The sequence below is a fragment of the Lissotriton vulgaris genome, chromosome 4_1, assembly GCF_964263255.1.
Source record: "Lissotriton vulgaris chromosome 4_1, aLisVul1.2, whole genome shotgun sequence".
Taxonomy (NCBI): domain Eukaryota; kingdom Metazoa; phylum Chordata; class Amphibia; order Caudata; family Salamandridae; genus Lissotriton; species Lissotriton vulgaris.
The window spans coordinates 1,800,791,381-1,800,810,863 of NC_141691.1; the positions used below are offsets into that span (position 1 = coordinate 1,800,791,381).

General features: G+C 43.7%; 1 protein-coding gene across 1 annotated transcript in view; it reads left to right on the top strand.

Annotated features, from left to right (window-relative positions):
* LOC147724578 (fibrocystin-L-like) overlaps positions 1–19,483 on the top strand; it is a 1,433,379-nt gene that overhangs the window by 469,212 nt on the left and 944,684 nt on the right. The window lies entirely within an intron of this gene.

Sequence of the window (19,483 nt, forward strand, 5' to 3'; positions counted from 1 at the left end):
AGAAGGCCTTCTTTTCACCGCCTGGATCCAGCACCCAGCAAGCCTCTGAGGTATAGCTGAGTTTCTCTCTCAGGGGGGCGGAGTGACTGCTAAGAGAGGGCCTGGTTTGGGCCTAGCCACGCCCACAGCCCAATTTAGCTGCTACACCAGCTATTTTGCTGCTTTTCCTCAGTATTTGCTGCATTTTGGGACATTTCACCGTTCCTGTTTATATTTTAAGTTTTCTTTTCAAAGAAAATGGAAAATAAAGCTCCTAATATTAAAAGGAGGCAGCAAGTTTCTCCACCTTCTAATAAATCGAAAGTTGTGGAGTCATCTGAACCCTCTTTAGCCTTAATATTAGAGGAAATTCAGGCTTTGCGCATTAACACTGAATACATTGCGTCAGAAGTTAAAAATTCTATTAAAATTCAGGATAACAAGGCCAAAATTGATTCCTTCGGTCCTCTTGTGGCAAACATTTCTCCTATGCGCTCTCAACTGTTGGACTTGGAAAATCGCAATAGACAATACAATCTTCGCATCTTTAATTTACCAGAAGATGTTGAGGGGGCTAACTGTAGATTATATTTGGAAAATCTTATTCCTGGTCTATTGAATCACAAGTTTCCTGAAAAGTTTGAAATAGATAAGGCCCACAGGATTCCCTCACATCGCAACCCTCATCACACCAAGCCGAGGCCAATGATTTTCACAGTTTTGCGTCACCATCATTTGGTTCTAATCAGAAAAGCTGCGAGGAAAATTCCTTCATTGATGGTTAATGGACATAAAATCTTCATTCATCAAGATTTTGCCAAAGAAACGGTTGCTATTCGTAAGGAATTTACTGCCCTTCGTCCTCAACTCCGGCGTCTTGGCTTCAAATATGGACTTTTTGACCCTTCCACAATGCGCATTAGGAAAGATAATTTCTACAAGTCTTTTCAGCGTCCTGAGGATTTGAAGAGTTTTATTTATCAACAATCTCCTCACTCAATGGATACTAATGACTCTATTACTTGAATTATTACAGTGTATGCTTTAATATGACAGGTTACTAAGATTTTCTTTTTTTGGGCTCCAGCGATTCCAGCCATGCTTATAGACCGTGTGTGCGTTTCACTTCTCTCATTTATGTCTTTTGTTTGTCGTTTTTTCCTTGTTTTTTCCGTTCTTCTTCCCTTGAATTGTTATGGAGCTACTTATCTTTTTTTTCGTCCTCTTCATCTTTTTTCTCCTTTGCCTTTCTTTCTCCTAATTCTCTCTTCTTGATTTCTTTTTTCTCTCTCTTCTACTATGGCTAGTGTTCATAATCTTAAAGTTATATCTTTAAATGTTAAAGGTTTGCGCCATCCAGTTAAGCGTACAAAAATTCTAGATTATTTAGGTAGTTGTAAAGCTGATATTTGTTTTATTCAAGAAACTCATATAGATAACAACATTTTGGAATATATGAAAAAGAATTGGGTTGATGTGATTGTCTCATCTCCTGGCACTGGTAAGAAAAAAGGTGTAGCTATTCTTTTTGCAAAAAAACTACATTGTCAGGTTTTAAGTAAAAATGTGGATGACAATGGTAGATTTATACTCGCTAAGATTAAAGTCCATGATTCAATTTTTATTTTTACTAAATGTTTATGGTCCTACTGCAGACGATCCTCTTTTCTGGTCCAACCTTATTACAGAAATCTTAAAAGTTGGAAATGTTCCGTTGATTGTTGGTGGTGATTTTAATGCCATTGCTGACCCTTTATTAGATAGACTCTCTCTTACTAAATTTCACCCTTCTAAAGTATTTTTCGCTTTCAAAGCCTTTATTCAATCTACTAAATTAGTTGATATATGGAGATTACATTTTCCCACAGAAAATTTTTTTACTTTTTTTTTCCAATCCTCATAAAACCCATTCTCGCATTGATTGCTTTTAGAGGTACACAACAAGGTTGTCCCCTTTCTCCACTTTTGTTTTTGATTGGCATTGAACCTTTCCTTTCTGCAATTAGAAAATGTGATGATATTATGGGAATCACTATTAAAGATGTTCTTGTTAAATCCCTTGCTTATGCGGATGATGTGCTTTTATTTATTAGTGACCCTTTATTATCGTTCCCACCTTTATTAATTATCATAACAAAATATTCTACAGTTTCTGGTTACACTTTAAATACTAACAAAACTGATTTTTTTCCCTTTAAATATATATTGCACTGATATGCTTCCTATGAATGGCATTATTTGGCAAAAAAGTAAATTAAAATATCTTGGATTATATTTTCTTCCTCTATAAAATCAACATCCACTTTAAATTGTGATTTTATACTTAAGTATATTAAAGACAAAACATTTAAATGGTCGTCACTTCATCTTTCATGGTGGGGTAGATTGGATTCTATCAAAACGACTATAGCACCCACAAAAATGTATACCCTTGCTATGCTTCTAATTCAATTCCCGTTAAAGTTTTACAATGATATGGATAAATATTTGTCTAAGTTTTTATGGAGCAACACATCTCCTCGTATTAGCTACAAAATATTAAAAATTCCCAAACATAATGCTGGTTTTAGTATCCCTGACTTTTGTCTATATCATAAAGCCTTTATATCAAAACAAAGTTCATTATGGTTTAATCATTAATTTTTAATTAACCCACCTGCTTTGTTATCTATTGAAAAATCATTAGTAAACCCTCACCCACTTCCTTCTCTGATAACAATGTCCAATACTACATAATTTTTTCATGAATCCGTTATTCTTATATCTACTAAAATGATGTTTAATGATTTAGACTTAATTTTTCTTTCTCCCATGAATTCCACTGAAGATCTATCGCTTTGGTATAGTAATGTCATTAAATTGAATAGAAATGTAAATTTTTGGTCGTCATGGATTAAAGCTGGTATTTTTTATCTTAAAGATGTGTATACTCAGAATGTGTTCATCTCGTTTGAAACTTTACAATCCCGATTTGGTTTATCTCAATCCAATATCACTAAATATCAATATTTGTGCAATGCAATTTTAGATTCCTTCTCAGATAATATTCCATCTAATGTTGCAGCTGATTTATCAATTTACATTCAAACGGTCTCTTCGGCGCCTCATGGTGTTTCTATGTTGTATAAAAAGTTATCTGATGCTCCGGGTAGCAATATTGAAGAGATTTCATCTTTTTGGAATAAAGAACTGTCACTTTCTTTATCTAATGATACATGGCAAGATATTTGGCTTAGTGGCATTTCTGGTTGGCTACCTGTTTCACTTCACCAAACTAATTCTTATAGTTTACTTAATCGATTATGGACCCCACTACGCCTATTCCATGCTAAACTTCTTCCTTCTGCAGAATGCTGGCATTGTAACTTACATCCTGGCACGTTGCAGCATATGTTATTGGATTGTCCTTTAGTTTTTAAGTTTTGGTCCGAGGTTTGGGATGTTATAAAAAAGATTTTAAAACTTCAATAAGATGTTTCTTATCAAATGTTACTTTGCAAATCTACTATATCATCTAATAATCTAAATGTTTTAGAAAGATAGCTTTTTAATTTCCCGATTTCTGCAGCATTGAAATCTGTTACTTATTGTTGGAATGACAGTTCTTCATTATCTGTTCATGCATGGTGGTCATGGGTTTTATCTACTAGGAAAGGTGCTCAACTGTCTATGAAGGGAATTCTTCATAATTCAATATCTTTTCAATCGTTTTGGTTACCTGTAGATTTATATTTATCTATTAAGTAATGTTTGGATGTAAGTAATGTTTTTATTGTAGTAGCTCCATCAATAGTTATTACTCTGATTGCTTAATTATTACTCTTCTTTCCTTCCCCCTTTCTCGTTTTCCTAGGGTTCTTAAATGCTAGTTATGTATTGTACCTTTGGTATACCTTTGATAATTTATTCTTATGTATTCAGGTATTATCGCCCTATTGTATTATTTTTTTGTATTGCCTGCTTTATTGTCTTTATACAAATCTCAATAAAATATTTTGAACTTAAAACATAAATTCAACATGTGTGTATCAAAAATTCTAATTCTTTATTCGACCTATATATAGAATGTAAAAGAAAGCATACAAGTTAATACAGACAAATATAAAATACAAATAGATAAAAGAAACAACAGGATACAAGTATGGCTCTACAATATACATGCTCTAAGAGAGAGACACAATAACCCAATACAATACATTCATGCATACATTTAGGACTTCCTAAAACCTACATTCAGGTAAAAATTGCATTACAAATTATAAAACAATACAAAGACCAGTGCACAGTTACCATATCATTGTTTTTCTTCCCTGAATGGCTGATTTCAGAAAGGCACAGACGCAAAACCAAATTTCAATGTAAGTTAGGTATGTATCATACCAAAGGGTAAAATTGTCCAGAGGAAACCACTGGTGGTTTGACTTGTAAATGAAGTATTTACGTTGCCTTTTTATAATTTGAAAGCAAGCATGTAAAATATATAAAACTATGTGGAACGGAGGCCACTGTGTCTTGTAAGTTCATGATTACCGGTGTAAGGGTTCTTAGAGACTGTGAGCCACATGTACGAATGAAAAAATTGTAACTACCTAATACCAATTTCATGAGAAACACAATTAGGAAATCACAAATTGGTATGTACATACGATGTGAGACACAGAGTTGCGAGTCAGTAACAAGTCGCTTCACAATAGATGACCAAAATTGTGAAGCACCCTTTTTCAGACTTGCAATTTTGCGAGTTGATTCACAATTTGAGAAGTCGCAAATTGCGACCAACACTGAAAAATAAGGTAATACCACTCCCTGGTCATGGGTAATCACCTGTGAACCAGAAGGTGCTTCCCAGGAGCAACCTGGGCCATCCTGAGTGGAAGAGGAGTCCAGCTGGCATACAGAGCAGAGGTTCAACATACTGAAAGGAGCACAAGCAGCACTCATGGTCAGCCAAACAACTGAAAATACAACTACATTTTGCTGAGACGGAGTTAGAGATACTCACAGAGGAGTGCTGTGAGCATCATGATGTCCTATTTGGGAGGGTATCAATGACTGTGCCAAAGTCACAAAAAAAGAAAATATGGCCGGAAAAACAAGCAAAAATCAATGCAATTGGAGTCAGCCACCGTTCCATAGATGAAAGAGGTGGTATGACCTCAGGTCAGGGGCAAAGGAAAAGGTGGCCTAGCGGCTGAAGGACTCCCAGGGAACAGGTGGGGGCCCACCCACAGGATGACCAACCACTACACTAAAGACCATAGTGGAGATCACACTGGAGCGGGAGACTGTTGTGGAGTTCGAGGGCCTTGACTGTTCATTACCAAGACACTCAAAAAGTAAGTGTCACATAATACCTTTTCACACACCTCAGACCACAACTCCATGCTCACACCCACATAGTCCAGCAGCATGCATCAGACAGTTGAACTCCAAATGACAAGTTTCTTCCAAGTAGTGTGAAATATGGGTGATGTAGTCCAAAAGTCAGCTTAGGAGTCCTATGTACATTTATTGTGCCACACATCATATAGGTGATTAAAGTCCATCTCATTTGTCCCACAGATCTCCCTCAGGGACATTGTGAGGCCACCAGTTCCGAGGGAGTGGACAATGCCACCATGGCAGCAGAGGAACAGATCCTTATAGACAATCAAGGCAGTCCCACCCCACCCCAAAGTTGCACTGTCAGTGTAAGCAGAGGCCGCAGCATAGGAAGACTATGATGTCCCTCTGCCACTAAGCTCCATTTCACATCCAAGTGTGAGCCAAGACCAGAATGTTGCAAGGCGTGAGCGCAAAATGGTGTCATGAGCCATGTGATGCTGGTGAGGATGATGGCAGTGCTCAATTGTTTCTTGGCATTGAGGCATTCCTGCTCCAGAATCAATGCCTGAACAACAAGCAGTTGTGAATCATTAACTTGAACATGCATCACATGCAGCAAAGCGTTACTGGGTCTTTAGTAGTATTGGGACACATTTGGCGACTATGAGTAACAACGTAGTGAGCCTCACCACTGCCATACAGGACTTACGGCAAGAAATATTGGTGGACCATGCCCATCAGAGGCATCATGATCGGAGTGCTCATCACAAATTAATTGGCTAAGTTGATCCATAGGCCATTTGGCCACTTCCATTACATGCCTGTCCAGACGATCTGCCACACTTCAGGTGGAGTTGGGACATTTTATTGGTGATGTGGCCGGTGGCCTAGGGTGGATAACGTCAGCAGTTGAGCTGCTAGAGAGCTCTCTGAAAACAAGAGACACTGGAGGACAGAGAGGAAATAGTGAGTGAGAGCAGTGTATTGGAGACTGATGCCCATTCCCTGCACTGTAGCAATTAGCAGCAACCCTGTTGGAGATGAAGCAGGGACAGGGCATGGTGGACATAGCCATAAGTATGTCTGATGGACACATGTATGGAGTTTAGCATATACACATGACTATTATGTGCCTGGTGATCTAACCAACATTCTGTTTTTTTATTCTGTTGTTGTGCCACTTGGATCTCAAATACCTCATTAAATGAATGACAGAAGAGTAGTCAGAAATTAAAGGTTAATTAAGTTTGCACTTTTGTCTATATGTACATCATTTAAGTGTGCACAGTGTAACTCATAACTACCTTACAAAGTAATGTGTTGCTATGGGATCCTGTCAGCGTCTCCCGTCGACTGCTAAGCTACTGTCTCAAGGCTGTTGTAAAGGGGTTCTTGTTCTTTATCTTCTGAATCCGTGTCCTCCAAATTAAAGTGTAACCCATGACTGTTCTCTATGTTGTGTAAGATGGCACAGGCGGGCACTATTTTGTAGGCTATCTCCGGAGCATTCTGGAGTGCACTGCAACTTATGTGAAGGCACGGGAATCTTGATTTGAGCATGCAGAATGTCCTTTCAATGACAGCTCTGGTGCATTGATGGAAAATGTTATAATGCCTCTCATTATAGTTTGTGGAGGATAAGTATGGGGTCAGGATCCACGTTCTCAGCGTATATGCACTGTTAACTGGTGGAAACAATTCTAAGTGTGAGTATGGCAGGAGCTGAAATGAGACAGAGACATATATGTCCTTAAAGCTGCAGCTACACATCATCTAGTAAATATCTATCATCAAAAAGCCCAAGTTACAGGCATTGTGTACTCCCATTTGACTGAAGATGTATGCATCATAGGTGCTGCCTGGGTATTTTACATATATATCTGTGATGACATTATGGGAATTGCATACCACCTGGATGTTGAGGGAATGGGTATTTTTCTAATTGCGGAACAGATAATCGAGATGTGTAGGAGGGCAGATAGGAGCATGAGTCCCAGCAACACACCTGTAATGTATAGGGGAATTTGCTATCCTGTAAATGTTCAGTTTGGTCTTGTGCATTTCTACCGCATTTCTGGGTAGGTATATGTAGTTGGTCATGTATAAGAGCATTGCATATAGGAACCTTCTAAAGAAATGTGACAATGCACTTAGGGACACCCCACCAGGGACAGCAATCACCAAAAAGTGCAGGGAGCACAACACTTGCACATGCGTGGGAATGGAGCAGCTGCACATGGTACTGCTTTCTAGATGTGGTTTGAGCATTTCTATCAATTCTAAGATCACTTCAATACTCTTACATTTCCTCCTCTGTCAGTTGGAATATGGAGAGTCTGGTTTTGTAGATCCACTCCTGTCTAATCCTCCTCCTCTGCTGGACAGCCAGGATTTGCCTCATCTTCGCAATCACATAAAGTGCAGCCAATGTGGAAATATATTAATGTATTCGGGGCAGCTTTTATAATGGAATCGGTGCCAATGTGCATGTGCAAATGGCCGTTTTTTTGGACCTGTCAAAATTGGGACCCCTTGAGCATGCTGTTTGCGCTTTGCAAAGAGTGATTCTATATTTGTGAGTTTTGAAAACCAGTAGCAACAAATTCAGATTTGCAAATTGGTTGCATTGCTATTTTTCGCTACCGAATGGCATTCATATATACCAAAAGGGCACTTTTTTAAAGACAAAAATAGGTTGGCAACAAATATGCGAGTTGCAAAACATTCGTACATTAAGTGGAGGTAGAAACACTGCCACCTATACAATAGGTGTCCGTACTAAGTGCCAGCCTAAGATTGGCACTATAAATGTGCATGGTGTAACTGAGGGGGGGGTCGTTAGTCCATTTTTATTGTTTTAATGTGCTTTACCAGCCGGACAAACCTAGTCCCTGTATCCAACAAGCTCTCTATCGCGTACGGCCTTAACTCTTGCCTAGGCACTGGTCAAGTGAAACTAGATCACTGCGTGTGGTGTCATTTTATTCATTAATTTATTCTCTATTTTTATACATTGTAGTAGGTATTGTGTTGTGTGTTTCGACTTTTTACCTGTTTCGGTACTTGTAAATGATTTTCATATTTAATTAAGTTAATTAAATAAAAACAGATAGGACACATACCAGATACAAGAGCAATAAAGTGACTAGAACTATTTTGTTAGTTGAGACTTACCTACAAATATGGACGTGATCAAAGGTAATGAACATTGGAGCTCCGATAAAAGACTGTGAAACAAAACAGCAATTTATGGATTTTGAACAGCAACAAGGAATCTGGAAATTGTTATTGACTACATAAGAAATATGGAAAATCAAGGAATAATGGGGCATATTACCAAGCAATAGCGATAATTATCGCTATTGCTTGGTTAGAGACAAAAATTTACCGCAGAGCTTACCAAGGTTTAACGCAAATGCGATAAAAATCGCCGCAAAGCATGAATATCGCTGAAAAGTCAGCGATATTCATGCAATACCGAGCTAATGCTCTTAGCCATGTTATCCACCTCCCGTTGGATAACATGGCTAAGAACTGCTCTGGGCAGGTGTTAGCTTTTGGAGATATTCGCGCTTAGCGCGAATATCTCCAAAAGTTGGTAATAGGAGATAGTGATGTTAGCGACTGTTTTCAGTCGCTAACATCTTGGCACGCCCACTTTGCATGTCATTAGTGATAAATATCACTGACATGCAAAGTGGGGCCCAAGATGGTCGCTATCTCCTACTAGCTGTCTCTAACTGGTGTTAGCGACAGCTAGGTAATAGGGAGATAATTTTATCTCCGCTTTCTTGGCTTTTAAAGCCAAAAAAGCGGAGATAAACCCCCTTGATAATATGCCCCAATGTTTTGGAAGAAGAAGGCAGAGGAGCCATAGAAACGGACAGGAGCGCAATATAAGAATCTCCTCCTTTAAGTGCAGCTATTTCACTGGGGCGGTGCCAGATAGAAGCAAATTCACGATAAGGTGCCGAAAGGGCATTTGAGCTTCCCCAACAAGGTGTGATGTTAGCTCCTCACAGTATGTTTGAGGACTTTCATTGCAGTGTTTCCCTGCAAGCAGGATTCCTTTCAGGTGGACTCATCCACAACTAAAAAATGTCTGCATTTCCCGTTGCTTGCTTAGACTGCATCTTAATTATTCTGAAAGATTTCAAGTCTTCGGCAGTGTGAGTCCTCTCCTAGCTTTGTATCAAGCTACGATAGGACCCCTCACTCAAAGTGACAAGGGTTCTTATGTTAGTGATCATGATATTAGAATTACTGGCAATACATGAATTCGAGTTTACACCTCTTATTATAGACATAACCAATCTACAAATCTCTTTACATACCTTAAAGATTAGTCTTGCACCAGTGAAATAAAATAGCAGTTCTAAGCCAATGTCAAGCCTAAAATATGTTTATTACGCAAAAATAAGCCAAATTGATGATGAAGGTGTACTGTGAGACTAAATCAATTGAGATTCTAACGCTAGCCCCTCTCAAAATCTCCCCACTTTGATATATTTTCTCCACATAAGCAAACTGTAGGAGACTTTCAACTGACAGAAGCCTATACTAAAAGTGTGAGTTAGCAGGTGCCAAGTTTCTTCACCAGAAACATGAAAATAACATTGAAATGATGTAAATAATGTAATCCCCCAGATAGTCTTCTTCACTTAAACGCCCCAAAAATGACAAAGAGGCTCAATATGTCAGAAGTGAGATGGCTTAAGTAGACCTGTGACTGTGAGCTAAAAAATATCGAGTTTGTTAACTGTAATATAAAATAAACATAAATGATTATAAAATTTAAAGAAATAACACATCTGCTGTATGGGTAATTGGCTGGCCTCTGGGAACTTAATTTCCTCAGAATGCTTAATGTTTACGCTTGATGTTTTTTTATTGCCAAATCAATGGCCGTCCGTTTAATTTTCCTTCGAGCATAGGCTCTATAGAAAGTCTCTATTCATGTATCTATCCCCCTTTTCTATTGGGCCCAGGACAAAAATCTGCCCTTATCATTGATCGATATCATTAACTAGGGTTGTACAGAGCTGAAGTATTGAGTTATCCCCCACTAAATCTAATGCAGTTGATTTTTGCATGGTGGCAACTTGAATCAGACTGTAGAATAGTCTGCATTGGGGTTGCCCTTTTTTGCATGTCCCATACCTTCCTCTAAATATAGTTAATGCTACTGAAAAGGGGCAGTACCTGTTCCTAGGGCCTCATTGGCAAGTTAATACCTTTTGTGCTACAATGTTCAGTGGGCATTAATGAAACTTAGCACTTTGCCTTTTGGGGACGTCACTTACCTAGAATCTTTGGGAATACTTGACCTCTTTTTGGAATGGGCTGTCAGTGACCCTGCTGTGACATCAAGACTAGACGTACTAACAGGAAGAACAGGACTAGAACAATACTCAGAGAACAAGGGATACTATAATAAAAGTCATACCTAGGAATCTGCACAACAACCAAGGCAGGATGGGTGGTGTGCAGGCAGAACTGAAATCATTGGCATACACACCGATAGAGAAGCTATAACAACAAGTGACAGATAAGCCAAAGTAACAAAACAGAAAGCAGGAAAAAAGTATTAAGGAACACCAAAAGACACAGAATCTACAATCAAGCCTGAAAGCAGATTAACTAGAGAGCCTGGAGCCTCAGCAAGAAAGGCTGATGCCAGCCACTGCACAATGAGCTCAAATGTTCATGGGAAAAGCATAGGTACTGAGAGAAGTCCAGGTGTGAGATAAATTGCAGTGACTCAGGGAACAACCAATTTCATAAGAGTCTAGACTTCGAGAAATTTGAGACTATGAAAGATAGCTGACGCAAGAAGGGAAATAGGGAAACCAGAAATGGAGTGTTGATCTGAGCTGCGAGCACAAGAAGTTGATGATCAAGTATGAATGAATCGGTATATCTCTCGTAGTCAGACACAATGAAGCTGTTCTGGGATAGGTTTGATAACAGAAGAAACTACATGTACCATAGTGTAGCGTTGAAACCTAGACTACGATGTAATGTGGTGCAAGGTGTGCACTGTGCTTGAAAGTGTTTGACATGTGTACGTTTAAAAGAAAGATCCCATAGTGCCTTCTTCATTGTCCCTTTAATGGCCAAAAATGAGAATCCTGACATGGTCTAATTTTAGCTAGTGGATTTGAGATCCTTTATTGATTTTCCTTTAGGATTGGTGTAATTATTTATCAATTTGAGAGGTGTAAATCTTTCTTCATTTACTTTCTTATGTACTTTGGGTGTGGCATTGGCAATGGCCCCTTCTATGCCTTGGATTATCCAAAGCCTGAGGAGGAATGGGCACAGCTTTTCTTCTTGTATTGTAAATGTGCCTGATTTCGGGCCAGGTTGGATATATATATATAAGTTTGTTCTTCTGCTCTCTCACCTCCCTTGTAGCTCAGACCACCACTTTAGCTATAAAGGATGCCAGCGATGCTGCGCTGGATCTAGCTAACTCTATCTCCCGAGCAGTCGATCTTCTGGCTCCCGCCTCCTATCGCTACTCAGCAAGGCGGAAACCATCAGCCCCTTGGTTTACTGAGCCTCTTAGGCTCTTAAGGCAGAGTTGTAGGAAGCAGGAGAGGTTATGGCGAACATCCTGGAACCCTAAGGAGCGAGAAAGATATAAGTTGTTGTTGGGGGAATACAAAACAAGGGTCATCAAAAAAAACCAGGCTTACTTTGCTAAGCTTACTACGTCCCTTACTTCCTTGAGGGACCTATTTAAGATCGTTGACTCTCTATGTTCCTTACAAACCCCTGATCCCATCACAAGCTCCCAAGAGCTGTGCGACAAGATCGCGCAGTTCTTTTATATTAAAATTGCGGACATTTATTAAACTCTTGAAACCCAGAGAGCCCAATTGAGTCCCCTTTCTCTCTCGACCCAACGTCCCTTAGAATGCTGGGGGAAAGTTCCCACAAATGTCTTGTCCGACTTCCCTCCCCTTACCCTGGAGCAATTGGACTCGCTCCTAAATAGAACCAGGTCAGGCTCGCCTCTGGATCCCTGCCCTTTGAAGATCCTGAAAGAATGCAGGAAAACTCTGCTGCCCCCTCTGTTGGAGATAATGAACTGTGCCATGACCCAGCTTCCATCTTCCCTGCTGTTTGGAAAAAGGCCATAGTCACGCCGCTGCTTAAAAAGCCGACTTTGGACCTGGAAATCCTTAAAAATTTCCGTCCTATATCGTTGCTGCCTGCCCCAGCCAAAATGCTTGAATGCCATCTCAATCAGCATCTGACTCCTTCCTTGAGGTCTCAGGGTTTCTGGACCAATCACAGCACAGCTTTAGAAAGTTCCATAGTACTGAGTCAGCTCTCACGGTTGTAGTCGACAACATTAGATCTAAGGTCGACCGAGGCCAGACCATTTTGCTGGTCCTACTTGACTTGACTGCAGCTTTCGACACCCTATCTCCTTTGACTTTAACAGCATGATTAAAGGAGATAGGGGTGGAGGGCCCAGCACTGAGCCTCCTGTCCTCTTTCCTCAGCCACAGAGAGCAGAGGGTCAAGCTAGGAGAGTTCCTCTCCCCTGCTAAGCCTGTGCAATGTGGGGTTCCACAAGGGTCGGCCTTGAGTCCGACCCTTTTTAACATCTATGTGGCCCCACTTGTCAGGTTAGTAAGATCGCACGGGATGGAGGTGGTATCATACGCCGATGACACGCAGATCATGGTGTCCCTCTCCCACTCGGTGAGTACCTCCGCGTTCAGCTTCAGGAACTGCATGCAGGCAGTCTCTGAATGGATGATTCTAAATTCACTGAAGCTGAACGGAGAGAAAACCGAGGTCTTGATCTTCGGCAAAGATCAAAACATTTGGTCCAGTGATTGGTGGCCTCCCTCCCTGGGAATATGTCCCATGCCTGTAAAATCAGCCCGCAATCTGGGAGTAATTTTTGATACTTCACTGGCCATGACACAGCAGGTTAACCGGACTGTGTCCACCTGTTGGGGTGTCATCAAGATTCTTAGAAAAATAGCCCATTATCTTTCCCCCCAAGCTCGTAAACAGACCATGGTGGCCCTTCTGGCATCACGGCTAGATTACTGTAATACATTGTACGCTGGAATAAATAAGAGCCTGATTCTACGCCTTCAGTCCGTTCAGAATGCGGCTGCTAAATTTGTCCTGGGCGTCTCTAATACCTCCTCTGCTACTCTTGCTAGGAAGTTTCTGCACTGGCTCCCGATTCATCTTAGGATCACCTTTAAAATCCTATGCCTGGTTTTCAGTGCTCTAGAAGGTGGAGGATCAGAAGCCATCGGCTCCCTCCTGGTCCCTTACACCCCTAGCAGAAGCCTCCGTTCTGCCTCTAAAAATCTCCTAGCTGTCCCCTGAACTAACAGAGTCAGATGGGGTGGAAGGGCCTTCCCCTCTATGGCCCCCAAACTGTGGAATGAACTCCCTTCCGAGTTAAAAGCACAACCCTCTTTGGCCCTTTTTAAGAAATCTTTATCGAGGCTTATCAGTAGTATGCTCTCTGATTCTCTTAATTGGCATAATGTCTGGTTAGGTGCCTTGACGCCCGTTGGGCAAAGTTTGCGCGTTATAAAATGCTTTTCATTCATTCATTCATTCCTTCCTCCTTTTTTGACATCTAACCACCCCTCTCCATTGGCCAGTTGGCACACCAAAGATTTCATCTTCCTTACATCCTGCGTGGTATCGTGATTTGCATTCCTGGATTAAAGTATATCCTCTAGACCTAAAATACAGGTCAAGTTCAAGACTAATTGCTACGCTTTAAAAGAATCTATGATTTTTGTTGGGTTTTCATAACTTTTTTAAATAGTCATTGCTGTCCCTGCAGCTTTTACTGTTCATCTGAATGCCGATGCTAGCGATTTCTCCCTTTTGTGTAAGCCCAAAGGTTATTAGAAGATTAGGGGAAGTTTGGCCAGATTTAGTAATGCCCCGATTACTTACCTGTAATCTTCATTACTCCGAGTATAGTCTTCCTCGCCACATGAGTAACGTAGTGAGCTTCAGCTCCACACCAGAACCCTCCAAAGCAAAAAAAGTCAGCCTCCCATGGCTCCCATCCCTTCCCAATATGGCCGACCCATTACACCCTTGACCTCTAGAAGAGGCGGGCCGGCCTAACCCTTCAGCCTGAAACTCCGACCCATTACACCCTTGACCTCTAGAAGAGGCGGGCCGGCCCAACCCTTCAGCCTGAAACTACCAACCATAAACATGAAGCCGACTGCCAGAAAGGGAGGGAGGGATGGGAACTCATGTGGCGAGGAAGACTATACTCGGAGTAATGAAGATTACTGGTAAGTATTCGGAGCATTACCTCCTCGTAAGTCTTCCTCACCACATGAGTAACGTAGTGAGCACATACCAAAGCCGAGCGGCTTCATGGAAACTCCCAAGAAACCAACACTTCAGAAGGCAGGCGCGGTGCGTTCATTTGGGCGGGGGGGGTTGTAGCCCCCCCGCTCACAGCTCCCTCGGCATCTTTGAACTTAAGTAAACTGAATCAGTTTACTTAAGTTCAAAGACGACGCCGAAGGAGAACTGTCTGACAATCAATCATGTCAGTCAGCATGACGTCGGACCGCCCACCCCCTTCAGAGACTGAAGGGGGTGGGCGGCCTGGCGTCATGTTGACTGACATGATTGTCACCAGGGGCAGCAGGCAGCAACACAAGTGCGCATTAGTGGGGACAGACAGCAAATTTTTACACCGTTCCCACTCATGCACACTTGTGTTTTTCCTTGTTTGTGCATGCCCATTAGGAGACCCTCAGCCTCCTAATGGGCGTGCTGGGGGCGAAGATTAGCTGTGCTCTTTGTCATGCCTGGCGCTGCTGGCAGCGCCAGGATTGTCTGGGAGAGGCTGCCACTCCACTCCAAGGCCGTTCGTGAATGCGACAAGGGGAGCAACAGAGGTGGCACAGACCGGCTTAGGTAAGTTTTTTCCTTGGTATATATTATATTTAACTCCCTTCAGGCTGCCACCCACCCCGCGCGAACAACCCCCCCTCCCCCGCACTTGTTGAGTGTACCAATTCATATGGAGCTGCGCTATATGTTCAAGTGAGGGGATTTTTCCATTCCTGCACTATACAGTGTGCATCACGAGAGAGGAAGTGTAGGCAGGATGGCGGGTGTGCGTTACTGCTCACCTGTGGGATCCATCTCACAGAAACTCTGAGGCACAGCTGCATCAAACCACACCAGAAAGCCCGTGAGTACGTCTACCACGCTGGGCCGGGAACCCAAGCAGGCCCCACAGGATGGAAAAAGGCCGCCAACATCTGGGAAGGGGATACCAGAACAGGAAGACCACAGGCTGCACCCGTAACAGTGCGGGAAGGGAGCCACGGGGCAAGAGAAGGGACACCAATGGAACAGGCGAAGCTGGGAAGGAACCGGAACCAAGGAGGGCCTAGAGGCACCAAGACCAACCGGATGGGAAGAATCCCCAACAGACAGACCTGGCAAGCACCACCAGCCAAGTAGGCACAAAAACCACCTGAAACATGCCCACTGGAAGGCCCCTACCAAGGAATACTTGTGATGGGGTAGCACAGGTAAGAAGGGGCAACGACCCGCTCTAGTAGGACCCACGGCCCAGGGGAGGAGGAATAGCTCGAGCTGGCACCAGCAATGGGCAGTCCCCCACCATGTGATACCTGGAAGAGCCTGCAAACATCAGAGCCCGCTAGAGCAGATCTGAAAAACAAAATCAAAAGGGGCAGCAGGAACCAGATGAACAGGAACCGATGGAGAAGGAGTTAAAGAAATAACATTGCCTAGACAATTTTAAATGAGCACACAGTGCCATGGAAAGACCAGGGATTGAGCACCTAATCTACAGAGTAAGCGACCAAGACCCCAACCATGAGGCCAAAGTGACTCTGACCAGAGAGACATCCAAAAGGCAACCCCATAAGAATAGGACAAAACGAACACCCCAGCAGAGGCGTGAGATGAATCCCAAGCCTGACCAAGCTGCCACCACCCGAAGGCAGTAGACTAATCAAAGAGCTGCAGCATGTTGGGAGCCCAACAACCGACAACCGGAGCGGCCCGGCAGGGGGCAGGACCCGAAGGAACCGAGACAGAGCCACCCAGGACATGAGGAGAGGTAGCAGAAGGCCCCCAGCAGAGCCCCCAACCCCCAGGAAGCGAGGAGAAGCACGACCAGGATGGGGGAGCAAGAGCCACCTGAAGAGCCAGGGAGCAGGAGGAGGAGAAGGCGACACGGTATGATAACACACGTATTCGTAAGGCGTACTTATCACCCATGGGTCGCAAGGCGCTGAATAACATGTTTATTGTTACCCAACTCAATGGTACTCCAGGAACGAACTCAAATGTACGAAGGACTGAGTGGACCTGCCAGAATGCGAACCTGTGACCACGAGGACGAACACAGCCCCTGCAGAGGATGCAGAAGACCACTAAGCCACCAGACCAGAAGCAAAAGCCCATACAGGGACCACCGAAGCGGTCCAGGGAAGGCCGGACAGGCGTCAACAGCCGCCCACCCCCAACAGACAAGCAGAAGCCCACAGCCCCCGGAATCCCCCCAGGAGGACGCCTAACCAGAGACCAACCAGCCCAGACCGTCCATAACAAGCAAGAGTAGGACAGATGGATCGCAGGCCCAAAACCCAGAAGGGAGAAAGGAGTCAGGGACAACCCAGGAAAACAACACAAAGCTGTGGCCCCGTAACACACCCCTAAATGCCAGTAAAAACACCAGGACATGAATCCACACCCATTGGGCCAAAGGTCGATGTAAGTGCCCCCGCCAGCACACACAGGAAGGGCAAAACCTAAATAACCTATTACGAAGAGCGGAGAACCGTCCAAAGGAACCTGTGAAGGCCACCCAGAATAAAGAATAAGGGTCCAAATGGGAAGAAAGGAGAGCAAGGTACAAGGCACCCACTGCTCCATGATGCCGCTACAAAAGACAGCAAACAGCACTGCAAAAACAGACAGAAGAACCAGCATTGCAAATAGCCCCATCCAAACTTTGCAGTACAAGGCACAACGAACCAAAAACAAAAATGCTGAGGGAACCCCCAAGGACAGGCGACACTCGAAATACATAAGTCCAAAACACAAGCCGCACGCTGAGGGCCTGAGGAACGGGTGAGGTGTGTGGCTACAAATGGGACAGGACGCAACCGAGGCCATGGCAGCAGTGCGCGGACCCGGGCTGCATGCAGGCGCATGCGGCACCCGTCAGCTCACGCGCCCACACCAGGAGTGGGCGCTGCCCGCACATCGGAAAAGTGCGCCCCTCCCTTCCCCCGCCGAAAACTCAGAACGGTCCGCTGTGCGTGACTGAGCGGGTGCAATGGAGCGCTGCCACCTGCCCATGCAGGACCCACCACGAGCCTGGACGGACAGAGAGGGAAGCGATGTGCGGAACGGCACCGGGAACTGCCATCGTCCCGGATGCCGACTCAGGAGGTAGGCCAGGACCCGCAAGGTCCATGCACAAACACGGCCCTCACAGCAATCTCCAACCAGCAGCGGAAAAACCGCCCGCGATCACTCTACCATAGTGAGTGCACCTGGAGGCCTGTCGATACTACGGCCACAGTGAGCGCCCTGCATGCTAGAAGCCCATGCATGCTGGGCAGGTCTATACGCTAGCAACCCTAGACAGGAAAATTGCACCAGAAATCTGGCGGAAAGCCTCCACGGCTGCAGGGAACAAGAAGGGCCGGGAAATCAGAGCCCAGTCCCCCCGCGGCCGCCCCCTATTAACCCGTGGCTCGCTACAGCAGAGCTTAACCACCCCTAAGCAAGTGGAAACAGGGGAAGGAAGAGGTGAGGATACCCACACCTATGGGCCCGCTAGAGCAGGGCCTCCACCCAGGGATCCATGCTCCCAGCCAAAGCAGGAACACACTTACCTGAACGTGCCTCGGAGAGTCTGCGCAGAACTAAAATAAAAACAGTCTGAAGGGTTATGCCGGCCCACCTCTTATAGAGGTCAAGTGTGTAATGGGTCGGCCATATTGGGAAGGGATGGGAGGCATGGGAGGCTGGCTGACTTCTTTTGCTTTGGAGGGTTCTGGTGTGGAGCTGAAGCTCACTACGTTACTCATGTGGCGAGGAAGACTTACGAGGAGGTAATGAAACATTGAAGCTAGGAGGAGACTACTAAGGCCCAGTACTAACCTAACACAGTAATAGAGCAAAGACAGATCTTTAGAAAAGCTATATGTGAATGAAGTATAGGGAAATGTAAATGATTTGTAAGGGCATGCACTCCAGAACATTGGATACCTGGCAGTGGGTTTCCTCACTCAGCCTGTCTTGAGCTAAAAGCTCATGAACTTGGGCATGCTTCATCATTTTAACATCGCCTTTCATCGACTCTTTCTTACCCTAGCACACATCAAAGTGGCTTTGCGCTCTACCTGGCTGTGCTGACCTTGGTTCGCCATGGAAGCCCTCAGATAAGCTCATGCTCCAATGGCAGTTTTACTCCTTTTCTAGGCCTTCAGACTGACATTTGCTTTGGCTGCATTACCCGCCCTAGAGCACTCTTCCTACTGCTCTCCAAGTCTTAAATCTCCTATCCTAAGGGGCACACATGCTACGGAAGGACAGCAAGCTGCACTTCAAGCAAGAGATACTAAACTGCACTGTCTGTCCCATGATCTATCTAAAATATTTGAGAATACAAATTACAAATAAAACCTGATGACATTTTCACATAGCAATACATGGGGGCATATTTTGAAGGTTTTACATTGCCCTAGCGCCATGCAACGGGTGCATGGCTGACAAAAAAGCTAAGTTGGATCTATCTAACCACACAAGGCCACCTTGTGTGGCCATGCATGACTTGATAAGTCCAGAGTTTTGTGATGCAGAGTAAATCACTGCCTTGCGTTACTCTTACTTTGCAAGGAGTTCCATGGGTGGAGCATGGGTGGAGCATAGAGGTTCCCACGCAGCACCCAATGGGTTTTGGCACATTCCCAGATTTACTAATACTGGTAAGGGAAAGCATAACGAGGAGAAATATCTTTAGTTCACTTGTTTTTTTCTCATTCTGCAGAGAAAGATGGAAATGTAGAAAGAGGAAAAAGACTCAGAGGATTGTTTTGTGCAAACAGGATCCTGTCTCCAACGCAAGCACCCTTGCAGCACAACACAAGGGTGT